Below are 12,097 nucleotides of genomic sequence, written 5' to 3'. Positions count from 1 at the left end.
TCCCACTCCCGCCCTGCAGAGCCGCCTGATGCTTCGACAGCCGCCTCTTCCAGAACCAGTGGACACGCTCGCTCCGTGGTTTCCATGACACTGCACTTTCCCACGTCTCCTCCGGATTTCTGACAGCTTGTTTCCTTGCTGGCCTGCGTGGTCTCCTCCCGGCTTCTCGTTGTGGGCGTGTCCAGGGGGCTGCCCTCGGCTCTTACCCCAACCGGTGCCCACCGCCCCCTCTAGAGGGCTCTCCTCCCGGTAGCCTGATGCCACCTCCCACCACTGTGGCCCCTGGGGCCTTGGCTACCCACGGTCCCCAATCCCACACGGCCAGCATTCACAGAACTTCTTGTCCTACCTCCTATGAATCAAGTCCTAAATCACAGAAGGTCAGACTGGAGGGGCGTGGGGGCCGCGGGAGGGCGGAGGGGTTTGAGTTTGGGTTGGCCAAGCAACCAGTACCTGGGGGATGTTGCTGAGAAGACTTAACCACACCCCTGAGCCTGGGCTACTGTAGGTCTGGAGAGGCAAGCTTGTGCAAGGCTAAGGATATAGGACTCTGGGAACCCACTGCCCAAGTTCAGATCCTGCCTCTGCTACTTGCTGCTGTGACCTCAGGCAAGTTCATCTATTTGTTCATTAATTTATTTAACAAATGTTAATTGAGCCCCTACTGTGTGCCAAATTCTGTTTAAAACACAAACAGAAACACAAAAGGACTCCCCACACTCTTGATGTTTGGGCTTCCCTGGTAGCTCAGCTGGTAAAGAATCCACCTGCAATGCAGGAGACCCCAGTTCAATTCCAGGGTCGGGAAGAGCCCCTGGAGAAGGAGTAGGCTACCCTCTCCAGTATTCTTGGGCTTCCCTGGTGGCTCAGATGGTAAAGAATCCGTCTGCTATGCTGGAGACCTGGATTCTGTCTCTGGGTTGGGAAGATCCCCTGGAGGAGGGCATGGTAACCCCCTCCAGTATCTTGCCTGGAGAATCCTCATGGACAGAGGAGCCTGGCAGGCTGCAGCCCATGGGGTCACAAAGAGTTGGACACGACTGAGTGACTAAGCACAATACAGCACTCTTAATGTTTAGTTAGACTCAAATACTATCCAAACAAATGCTAAATTATGACTGTGACAAGCAAAGTGAGGGAGAGATCCAGCCTGCTCTGAGAACTCAACTGAGGATGGTCTTATCAGAAGGGTCAGGGGCGGCTTTCTTGAGGACATGACCTAAAGCTCAGATCTGGACCTTAAAGCTCAGATCTGAGGGATGAGTGGAGTTACAAGATGTGGCTGGCTGAATAATGGCCCCCAAAGATGTTCATGTTCTAATCCCTAGAATCTGTGAATATGTTCCTTTACATGGCAAGAGAGATGTGATTCATTTAAAGGCTTTTTTTTTTTTTTTTTTTTTTGCCACACTGTGCAGCTTGCAAGATCTTAGTTCCCTGACCAGGGATTGAACCTGGGCCATGGCAGTGAAAGCCCCAAGTCCTAACCACTGGACCACCAGGGAATTCCCTCCAGTTAAGGATCTTAAGATGGGAGATTCCCCTGGATTATCGGTGTGGACCCAATGTAATCACAAGTGTCCTTATAAGGAGGAGGCAGAGGGTCAGAGAAGATACGACAGTAAAAGCAGAGGTCAGAGTAATGGCGTTGATGGAAGGGGGCCTCTGGAAACTGGAAAAGGAAAGGAAATGAATTCTACTCTAGAGCCTCTAGAAGGAAGGAAGCTTTGCCTACCCATCTTGGACTTCTGACTCCAGACCTGTAAGCTGATAAATCTGTGTTACTTTAACCCACTAGTGTATGAAAGTCTGTTACAGCAGCAAGAGGGAACTAACACCATAGGAGAAGAATAGAAAAGTGTGTGCCAAGGCTGGGGATGAGAAATGGGTTCCTGTGATCTAAAGAGAGAAGATATGTATGTGTGGGTGTGAATGGGGATGGGTGGTCAGGGGTGGGAGCCAGGAGGCTGGACAGCTAGGCAGGGGCCAGACCATGATCAACAAGCAGCTCCTGTTTGGCTAATGTTATTAACCCCTCTAAGCCTCAGATTCCTCACTGAGTAAAATGATGACTTTGTAGGCTTGTTGCAAGAATGAGAACTGAATGAGGCCGTGTACATGTAGCTCTTACTTAGTAAGTGCCCGTTTTGATCTCACGGTTTCTCGAGTGGGCTCCTGGAGCCCTGGGAAATCTGTGAGATTCCTTTGGGGCTGCTGAGGATCCGGAGGGAAAGAGGGGGCAGTTCTGCCCTCAAGCTGAACTTACATCTTTTGCCCATTGGACTTGGCTTCTGGTTAAGATCGTGTTTGAATAACAGTTTCCTCAGCTAAGACGCAATTTGAGAGCTGCTACTCTAACCTGCGGAGAAGGCAATGGCAACCCACTCCAGTACTCTTGCCTGGAAAATCCCATGGATGGAGGGCCCTGGTGGGCTGAAGTCCATCGGGTCGCTAGGAGTCGGACACGACTGAGCGACTTCACTTTCACTTTTCACTTTCATGCATTGGAGAAGGAAATGGCAACCCACTCCAGTGTTCTTGCCTGGAGAATCCCAGGGACGGGGGAGCCTGGTGGGCTGCAGTCCATGGGGTCACACAGAGTTGGACACGACTGAAGCGACTTAGCAGCAGCAGCAGCACTCTAACCTGACTCTGCTTCTTCTGGGTGAGGAAACCATGGCCTGGGGTTGCCCATGGCTAGGACTGCCTCCGAGCCAGCCAGAGAACCTAGCCCCCAACCACTGATGCCTTGATTCTCTGTGGTCCAGGATTCTGGGCCTTAGGGTCAGACTGGCAGCTTTGTAATTTGGAGTCCACTTCCCTCCCCAGCCCTGCTTCCTGCGAGCTGTGTTCTAGGTTCACTCGCATCTTCTTTGTTTCTTGTCACTCTCCCTCCCAGGACGCTAAGGTCCATGGGGGCAGGAACCTCATGTTTTGTTAAACACAGGATCTCCAGGGCCTGACACTGTGTCTGGCATGTGATAGTCACAGGAGACACTTGGAAAATGCTCACTCTCAGGCACTGTCCAGTGTTGTCTGCACACATTCCTGGTTCATGCATGCAGGTGTGCTAAGTCACTTCAGTCGTGTTTGACTCTTTGCGACCCTATGGACTGCAGCCCGCCAGGCTCCTCTGTCCATGGGATTCTCCAGGCAAGAACACTATAGAGGGTGGCCATGCTCTCCTCCAGAGGGTCTTCCTGACGCAGGAATCACACCTTGGTCTCATGTCTCCTGCATTGGCATGTGCGTTCTTTACCGCCAGTGCCACCTGGGAAGGCACTTCCTGGTTCACTGGTTGTTGTTGCTGTTGTTCAGTTGTGTTTGACTCTTTGCAACCCCATGGACTGCAGCACGCCAGGCTTCCCTGTCCTTCACTATTTCCCAGAGTCTGATCAAACTCATGCCCATAGAGTCAATGATGCCATCCAACCATCTCATCCTCTGTCGTCCCCTTCTCCTCCTGCCCTCAATCTTTCCCAGCATCAGGGTCTTTTCAAATGAGTCAGCTCTTCGCATCAGGTGGCCAAAGTATTGGAGTTTCAGCTTCAACATCAGTCCTTCCAATGAACATTCAGGACTGATTGCCTTTAGGATGGACTGGTTGGATCTCCTTGCAGTCCAAGGGACTCTCAAGAGTCTTCTCCAACACCACAGTTCAAAAGCATCAATTCTTCAGCGCTCAGCCTTCTTTATGGTCCAACTCTTACATCCATACGTGACTACTGGAAAAACCATAGCTTTGACTAGATGGACCTTTGTTGGCAAAGTGAGGTCTCTGCTTTTTAATACACTGTCTGGATTTGTCATAGCTTTTCTTCCAAGGAGCAAGTGTCTTTTAATTTCATGGCTGCTGTCACTGTCCACAGTGATTTTGGAGCCCAAGAAAATAAAATGTCACTGTTTTCATTGTTTCCCCATCTATTTCCCATGAAGTGATGGGACCAGATGCCATGATCTTAGTTTTTGGAATGCTGAGTTTTAAGACAGCTTTTTCACTCTCCTCTTTCACTTTCATCAAGAGGCTCTTTAGTTCCTCTTGACTTTCTGTCATTCCTGGTTCATAATTACCTCTAACTCATAGCGTCCGCTCTCAAGGCATTGACAAAGCTTCTTATCACTTGTGCGCCTGAGTGAATTTCTTTGCCTCTTCTGTAAAATGGGGGTCTACAACATGAACGGTGGTGACAGTGGGGGTGAAGTGGCATCGTGACATCTGCCTGTCGCCTGGCTTTGGGTCTGGCTGCAGCAGCCACTCAGGAAAGGTTGGCTGTTGAAATGACCTCATTGCACAGGGTGCCAAATTGCTCTGGTTCCAGCCACCCTGTTTTGATAGGGCCACTGCTGCAGCCTGGTCCCCTGAGCTGCGAAGGATTGCTTCCCTCCATCGGCCAAGTCGCTTCCTGCCAAGTTTCTCCTGCCCACTCCTCCTCCTCTTCCTCCCCTGGGCCCAGACCAGCACATCTGCCCTTCTGGGCTCCAGCACCTTCCCACTGCAGTCACCTCTGCAGGACTGCTTCCTCCTCCACGTCATTCCACTGCTTCCTTTCCTGAAGATCTCTGCAACCTGTGTCATCAAATGGGACCCTGCTGGGATCCTGAGGACAGCGTAAGGATCCCTGCTAAGGGAAACACACTGACTGAAACCGCCCACCCTGGCCAGGTACCATAGTAAGCATACCTGTAAGTGATTTTACAACAGGAAGTCTCGGTGAGGAATACGGAACTAACAAGCCACCAGCAACCGGAGCAGTTTAAGAAAGGTCACGTGTCCTGCCACCTCCCAGAATCCTTCTCGCTGGCATTCATCTCAGTTGAGCAATGCGTGCACCACCAGGAAGGGCCCTGAGTCAAAGTGATTGGCCGAAGAAAACCCAGAAACTAATCCCATCACCATAAAACCCGAGACTGTGAGCCACATTGCAGAGTAGTTCTCCTGGGTTCTCTTATCCTCCTGCTCTCCCCCAGGCGCCCCTTCCCAGTAAAATCTCTTGCTTTGTCAGTGTGTCTCCTCGGACAATTCATTTCCGAGTGTTAGACAGGAGCACCCTTTCGGGCCCTGGCAGGGGCTCCCCCTTCCTGCAACATGCCCATGCCCTGCCCCATGGCTCCCAGACCTCCACTAATACCCCCGGCAGCAGCCACTACCTGTGGACCCCCAGCCTTTGCTGAACCTCTTCCTCTGTACCCCTCCAGCACCCCTTGCTCCATTGTTGCCCGTCTTGCTGGGTCTGCAAGTATCTTTCTTGCATCTAATGTAAGATCCCTGAGGACAAGGACCAACTCCTGTCCCTTTGATACCATTCCCTCTACCCTAGTTGAGGCCGCCTTGGCCCCACACCTGAATGATCACAAAATGTCATAGTCTGTCTGCTCTGGCCTTGCCCACTCCCATCAGGCATTGAGGTGACCTTCGAAAGCACAGATGAGTTCACGGCACACTCTTTTGGGGCACCTGTGGCCCTCAGGGGAGCTCTTACCACCAGTTAACCACTCCCGGCCCCATCTCACTGGATCTAGACAGGAGAGCTGATTTGCACTGGCTTGAATGGAGTAGGCTCTCCGGGAGGTGAAAGGTTCTTCCTTCTGGCTGGGACACTCTCTGCGCTCTCTGCTCCTCCCCTTCTACCCATTGGGCTAATTCCTGTCCTTACCCAGATCTCAGCTGAGATGTATCTCCCAGGAAAGGGCTCTCCAGCTACCTGAAGCCTTGGCCCCGTGCCTCTTCAGTGAGCCTAGGGCACCGTGTACATTCCCTGCTTTGTTGGAATTATATCTGTCTGTTGCTCATAGCCCCATTTGCCTGTTGGCCCTTTTGAGAGAAGTGCCCTTGTGCCCACTGCCTGGGGCCTAGCACAGCGGCTGACACGTTGTTGTTTAGTGTCTCAGTCGTGTCTGACTCTTTTGCGATCCCGTGGACTGTATCTACCTGGCTCCTCCGTCCGTGGAATTTCCCAGGCAAGAATACTGGAGTGGGCTGCCATTTCCCGACTCAGGGATCAAACCCGCAGCTCCTGCTTTGCAGATGGATTCTTTACCTGGGAGGCCCACCTGGCACATAGTAGGTACTTAACAAACACTCGTTCCGTTGAACTGAAGTGCTCCAGAAGCTCAACCAGGTTCCCCATCTTTCCAGATCCTACCGGCCGCTCCTGATAACAAGAACAATGCTGACGCTTGTTAAGTGCTTGTTATGCTCCTGGCACTGGGTTAAGTGCCTCACTCATATTGCCTTTGCTTATTCCTCAACAGCCTTGTGAGGTCAGAACTACTTTACAGACACGAAGGCTTAGATAGGCAAATGAACCACCCTAAGGTCACACAGCTAGAAAGGGGTAGGGCTGGACTGGTATCCACTTGCTGACTTGGAGTCTTTCTTCTCGACCCCAAGATGACACTGTCCTCCATGCCTGCTTGTTCCCCACCCTCTCCACGATCCCTCTCCTTCCTCTGATCCCCTCAGGGTCTCTGCCTTCCCAGATCCTCCTACCACATCATCTATGCGTGCAGTTTCCTGATTCCACACTGCCCTGAAAGATTCTTTAGCACAGAGGTACTTAACCAGTTAATCTCTCTGACTAATGATAAACTCCCCGAGGTCGAGGATTATGCTGTTTCTTTAGGAGCCCCCAGGATAGCCAGCACAGTGGTTTGTTCTTGTTGTTCAGTCACTCAGTCGTGTCCGATTCTTTGTGACCCCATGGACTGCAGCCAGGCTTCCCTGTCCTTCCCTATTTCCCAGAGCTTGCTCAAACTCATGACCATTGAGTCAGTAATGCCATCCAACCATCTTGTCCTTGTCATCCCCTTCTCCTCCTGCCTTCAATCTTTCCCAGCATTAGGGTCTTTTCTAATGAGTAGGCTAGCCAAAGCGTTGGAGCTTCAGCTTCAGCATCAGTCTTTCCAATGGATATTTAGGACTGATTTCCTTAGGAAGGACTGGTTGGATCTCCTTGCAGTCCAAGGGACTCTCAAGAGTCTTCTCCAACACCACAGTTCAAAAGCATCAATTCTTCTGCATTTAGCCTTCTTTATGGTCCAACTCTCACATCCATACATGTCTACTGGAAAAACCATAGCTTTGATATAGCACAGTGCTTGACACCCAGTTGATATCCTCCAGTTCACCAGTAAAGCAAAGGCCAGGTCCCCAGGTTCTCGTCCATCTGAGGAGGTGGCTCAGGAGGTTCTGAGCTCTCCTCTTCTCTCCATGATTCCGCTCTGGCTTCTGTCTAATCCTTGGTGTTTTGGGATATTATGAATCACAGAGACCCACAGAACTCAGGGGAAGAGAATGCCAAGATTTCTTAAGGCCAAATGTGTGATCAGCATATCCAACTTCATTTTCCTGTCTAGGGAGTCCCATTTTTTTTTTTTTAATCATAATATGTCTCAGGAAACCATGTCATAAATCAGATTATAAAAAAAAAGATTGTATTTAGTCAGCAAAAAATGTAGTGTACTGAGCACTTTTGAATACACCAAAGTCTAGGTGATGGAAGCTAATGTGACAGGGCTGTGCTTTGAGGGGTCTCATTGTCTTACTGGAGTCACGAACCAACTCATCATAGTGAAAGACCCCTGAGCGTCACACTCTGGCTCCTGTCTGCTCTGCAAAGTCTCCCCAAGTGTTTCTAGAAGTTTCCTGCAGTGTCTCACGTGGGCTCAGGGCTAAGTTCAGGCATGGCCCCCGAACACGTGATTCCAGCGGTTGTTTTCCTCCTCTTCCCTGCTCTGGTCTGTGCCCTATGGACTGCACCCCTTCGGGGCACCCGTGGCAGATAGAGAAGCAGGTTGTGGACCTGGGGTGATGTCCCAGGGCACTCCCCTCCCCGCCAGCGTCACACCCCATCAGGGATCATAAACCACGGCTGGCGGAGCCCCTGTCTTACAGTCTTGTAGTGAAACGGCTCTGCAGTGGCTGATGTGGCTGTCTAGGACCACCTTCACACACACACACAGCTCAGACTCGATTCCACAGGTTCTGAGGAATCACAGAGGCTTTCCCCCTTTCCAGTCACCAAAGGCTCTCTCACTGCCTGAGGGTCTCCACCCTGGGATCTGTCTCCCCCAGAAGGCTCCCTCTTCCCCTCTCTGCACTTCTCAGCAGCATCAGCTTCTGGCAGCTGCCTCACCGTTTCCCCTACACAAGCCTAGGCATGTCCCAGTTTTGCCTCAAGAACAGCACTCTAGTCCCACCTGTTTTTCTTACACACGTGCTTCTTATTCATGCTCAGATATAGAAAAAAGACAAGAAAAATACTCCAAGATGTTTTGACTCTGGGAGGTTTTATTTTCTTTTTCATATTCTGCTATGTTTTCCAAGATTTAAAAAATAAGCCTGCATCCCTCGTGCAATACCCCCACCCCCACCACAGTAAAACCTTTTATTGTGGTGGATGTTTTTGTTCAAATAGAAAATTAACAACACAAGCTGTAGAAGCAAAGTGGAAAAAGAAAGATGAACTCCAGAGTGTTAAGGGGAAGTAGAAAAGCTTTCAAAAGGAATAATGTTACAATTGGAGGTTCCTGAACAAATGAATCATAGATACAGCCAAGCATATACCATAAGTCAATACCATAGTAACTGTAAATCTCCACAGTTACTCAAAGGAGTAGAATTATTTTCCAAGCCCTACAAAAATATATGTATCACTTTTATTATATAAGGGGTTGCAACAAACTTTCAAGTGTATCTATCACATATTAAAATGCACACACAACTCTTACAACATGTCAAGGCATAGAAGGTTGGCTACAGAAAAAGTACACATCTAATTGACAGTCATTTTGTTCACCTTTGACTTCAGAAGTACACAATGCTTGATCTCACGCCTTCCTTTTCTCTGAACCAAACCAGAATATTCAAAATCACTCCTTGGAGCTCTGCGCTAGGCTGCTTGAGGATGAGGGATAGCGTTAGGTATCTGTTACCGATGATAACGATGCTGTCTCTTTGACTGAAAATCGTTTTAAATATCCAGAAGGGCTGACGCAGCATCCTCTTCTTCCTCCCCGTCCGTGTATTAAAAGCCACCAGGCAGGGTTTCAGGGTCAGGGTTAACATGGTCTCCAGGAAGGCTGCTGCAGCCTCTGAAGACAGTCCTCCCCATCTTTCCCTCCACACGGACCACTGAGCAGCTGTGATTTTAACTGGCAGCCTTCAGAATACAGAACTGGGGTTGGTTTTCCTCATCTGGGACAGTGGTAAGAAACAGATGGGGGTTGGGTACTGAGGTGTGGGAACTCATCAAACCCCCAGTGTGGATCACAGAATTAAAGTACACCCAGGATGGAAAAGACCTCTGCTGTGAACTGCTCCAACTTCTAAGCCGCCACCACTGACCTGAGAAAGCACCTACTCTGTGCCTGAAATTACTACAGAGATGGTTTTATTTCATGTAATCCATACAACCCTGTGGAGTAAATAATAGCAACCCCATTTTATAGACGAGAAAACAGAGTCTCTATGAGCTTAAGAAACTTACCAGTGTATTAGTTTGCTGGGGCTGCCATACAAAGTGCCACAAACTGGGTGCCTAAAACAACAGGAAGTGTACTGCCTCACCGTTCTGGAGGCTAGAAGTCCATAATCAAAGTGTCAGAAAGGTTTCTGGGGGCTGGGAGAAAGAATCTATTCCATGCATGCCTTTCTCCTCACTTCTGATGGTTACCAGCAACCCTTGGCATTCTTCAGCTTGTAGATGCCTCACCCCAGTCTCACCCTTCACCCTTTACGTGCTATTCTCCATGTGTGTGTCTGTGTCTCCAAATTTTCTCTTAAAAGAAAAAAAAAAGCCAGCCTTTATTGAATGTGTAACAGTGTTGCTTCTACTCTTTTTTGTGTGTGTGTGGACATGAAATCTTGTTACCATTTATTTGAGGTGGTTTAGTTCCTGACTCTTTGGGACCCCATGGATTGTAGCCTGCCAGGCTCCTCTGTCCATGGGACTTCTCAGACAAGAATACTAGAGTGGGTTGCCATTTCCTTCTCCAGGGTGTTTCTATTTTATGTTTTTGGCCCCAAGGCATGTGGGATCTTAGCTCCTCAACCGGGGATCGAACTCACACCCCCTGCATTGGAAGGCGAGGTTCTAACCACTGGACTGCCAGGGAAGTCCCAGATTTTCCCCTTTTCAGGGACAGCAGTCATATTATAGTAGGGTCCACTCTAATGACTTCATGTTAACTTGATTATCTCTACGAAGACTCTATTTACAAATAAGGCCACATTCTGAGGTCCTGGGGGGTCAGGACTTCAAAATATTTTGGGGGGAACTTTGGGGTCACAAAGAGTCAGACACAACTAACACTCTGGGGACTTCAACAATTCAGTCTGCAACATAAAGACATCACTTCTGATAAATGATGGAGACAATATTAAAAACCTAGACTATCTGACAGCAGCTCTTAACCAGACCCCATCCTGCCTCCTATCTGGCTCTTCCTGGCTGTCTGGCTCCCTTCTGTAGAACATATCTAGGAATAGAGATTGGCAACCACACAGGATGAGCCCACCTACCACGTCTGAAGATTTCCTAAGTATAATCTCTTATTTTCTATGCTCACCTCTGAGAGATATATAAATACCACAAGGATTTTCTCCATGCAGATGTTGACAGACGTTGGCTTTGATAGAGAAACGTTCCCATCTTCATCGACCACTTTTGCAGGAACCACAAGCTCCTGGCCAGTGCACTGCTGACCCCTATGGCCCTTCCTCTAGAGAAGGGAAAGGGCGCCTCTGTTTTCATGCTAATGGGTGTGCGACCCCTCACTTTCTGGTTCTCACAGTGACATCTGACACGGGTCATTCCATGTGCCACAGAGACACAGGAGGAGGTGCTGGAGGAGGGAAAGTGGGTGAAATGCTCAATGCTTCATCGTGATTCAAGTACCTGCGCCTTCACGCCCCCACCCCTGTTTTTTAATTTAAAGAGCACCATGCGTACGACTCAAGTTTAGTCAGGCTTTGTCTTGGTTCTTTCACTGGGAGCTGGTCATCTCTGAACGAGTGTGTTAAACCTGGCCTGAGTAACCCCAGGACTCAGGTCATCCTGGATCTTGGTGACCCCACAGGTGGATGAGGTGGTCACTGGACAAGGCAGACCCCCTAGGGGTCCTGTGATAGAATGGCTGAGAACCTCCAAGAAAGGACTTGCTACCCTAGCTGAGAGGGGTACCTCACTGCATCCCACCCAAGGGCTGGCCCCCAGCCAGTAAGGCCTAGGTTGGGATACTGAAGGCCTGCAACTTGGCCTCACGTAGGCAATTCTGAGGGGCCACCTCAGCTCCAAAGCTCTCTGTGGGGTCGGCTGGGATTGTCCTTGGGCCTAAACCACAGCTTGATGTCCGCCCCTGCCCCCACCCTCCCTTCCTCAGTGTTGCTCCTTAGAGTCCTCTTCAACCCTCCTCCACTCTAACTCATCTCAGAATCTGCCTCCCAGGAACCTTCCTGGACCGGCTTCTCCAGAGACTCAAGTCAACACTTGGTCGTGGGACTTGCCTGGTGTTCCAATGGTTAAGAATCTGCCTTCTTATGCAGGGGACACAAGTTTGATCCCTGGTTGGGGAACTAAGATCCCACATGCCACAGGGCAACTAAGCTGATGCATCGAAAAAAAGACCTAGCACTGCCCAAAACAAACAACACACGGTCCTGAAACCACAGAGGAGGCATGAGAGATCAAAGGCCTCTTCTTTCTGAGCCCCAAACTTCAGTTTTCACAAGGCACGACCAGGAGACTCATAAGCCTGCCCACATACTTAGGCCCTTCTGTTTGGCACCATCTGAAATTAGCTGGCCAACATCTCCCGCCTACAAAGATTTATTGAGCATCTACTATGTGCAAAGTACTATTCCAGACTCTGGAAATATAGCAGTGAAAAAAGAAACAGAAAAATCTTTATCTGCATGAATCTTGCATTCCAGTAGGGGAAGCAGACAATCACCTAATAAATCAGTAAAATACTATCACTTGGTGATAGTACTATGGGGAGGAAAAAGCAGGGCCAGATGGAGGAAATAGAGTGAACAGGGCAAGACTCCCCGAAAAGGTGAGATATGAGCAAAACCTGAAGGAGATAAGGGACTGAG

The 12,097-nt window shown here is 49.5% G+C and overlaps 1 non-coding gene across 1 annotated transcript; it reads right to left on the bottom strand.

Moving 5' to 3' along the window:
• Positions 1 to 1,433: 1,433 nt before the first annotated feature.
• Positions 1,434 to 1,505, bottom strand: TRNAE-UUC (transfer RNA glutamic acid (anticodon UUC)). Its single transcript has one exon. It is a non-coding gene; the product is annotated as a tRNA-Glu (tRNA).
• Positions 1,506 to 12,097: the final 10,592 nt, after the last annotated feature.

This window comes from Bos mutus, chromosome 14 (assembly GCF_027580195.1).
Source record: "Bos mutus isolate GX-2022 chromosome 14, NWIPB_WYAK_1.1, whole genome shotgun sequence".
NCBI lineage: Eukaryota > Metazoa > Chordata > Mammalia > Artiodactyla > Bovidae > Bos > Bos mutus.
This window is presented reverse-complemented; position numbering and strand designations above follow the sequence as displayed.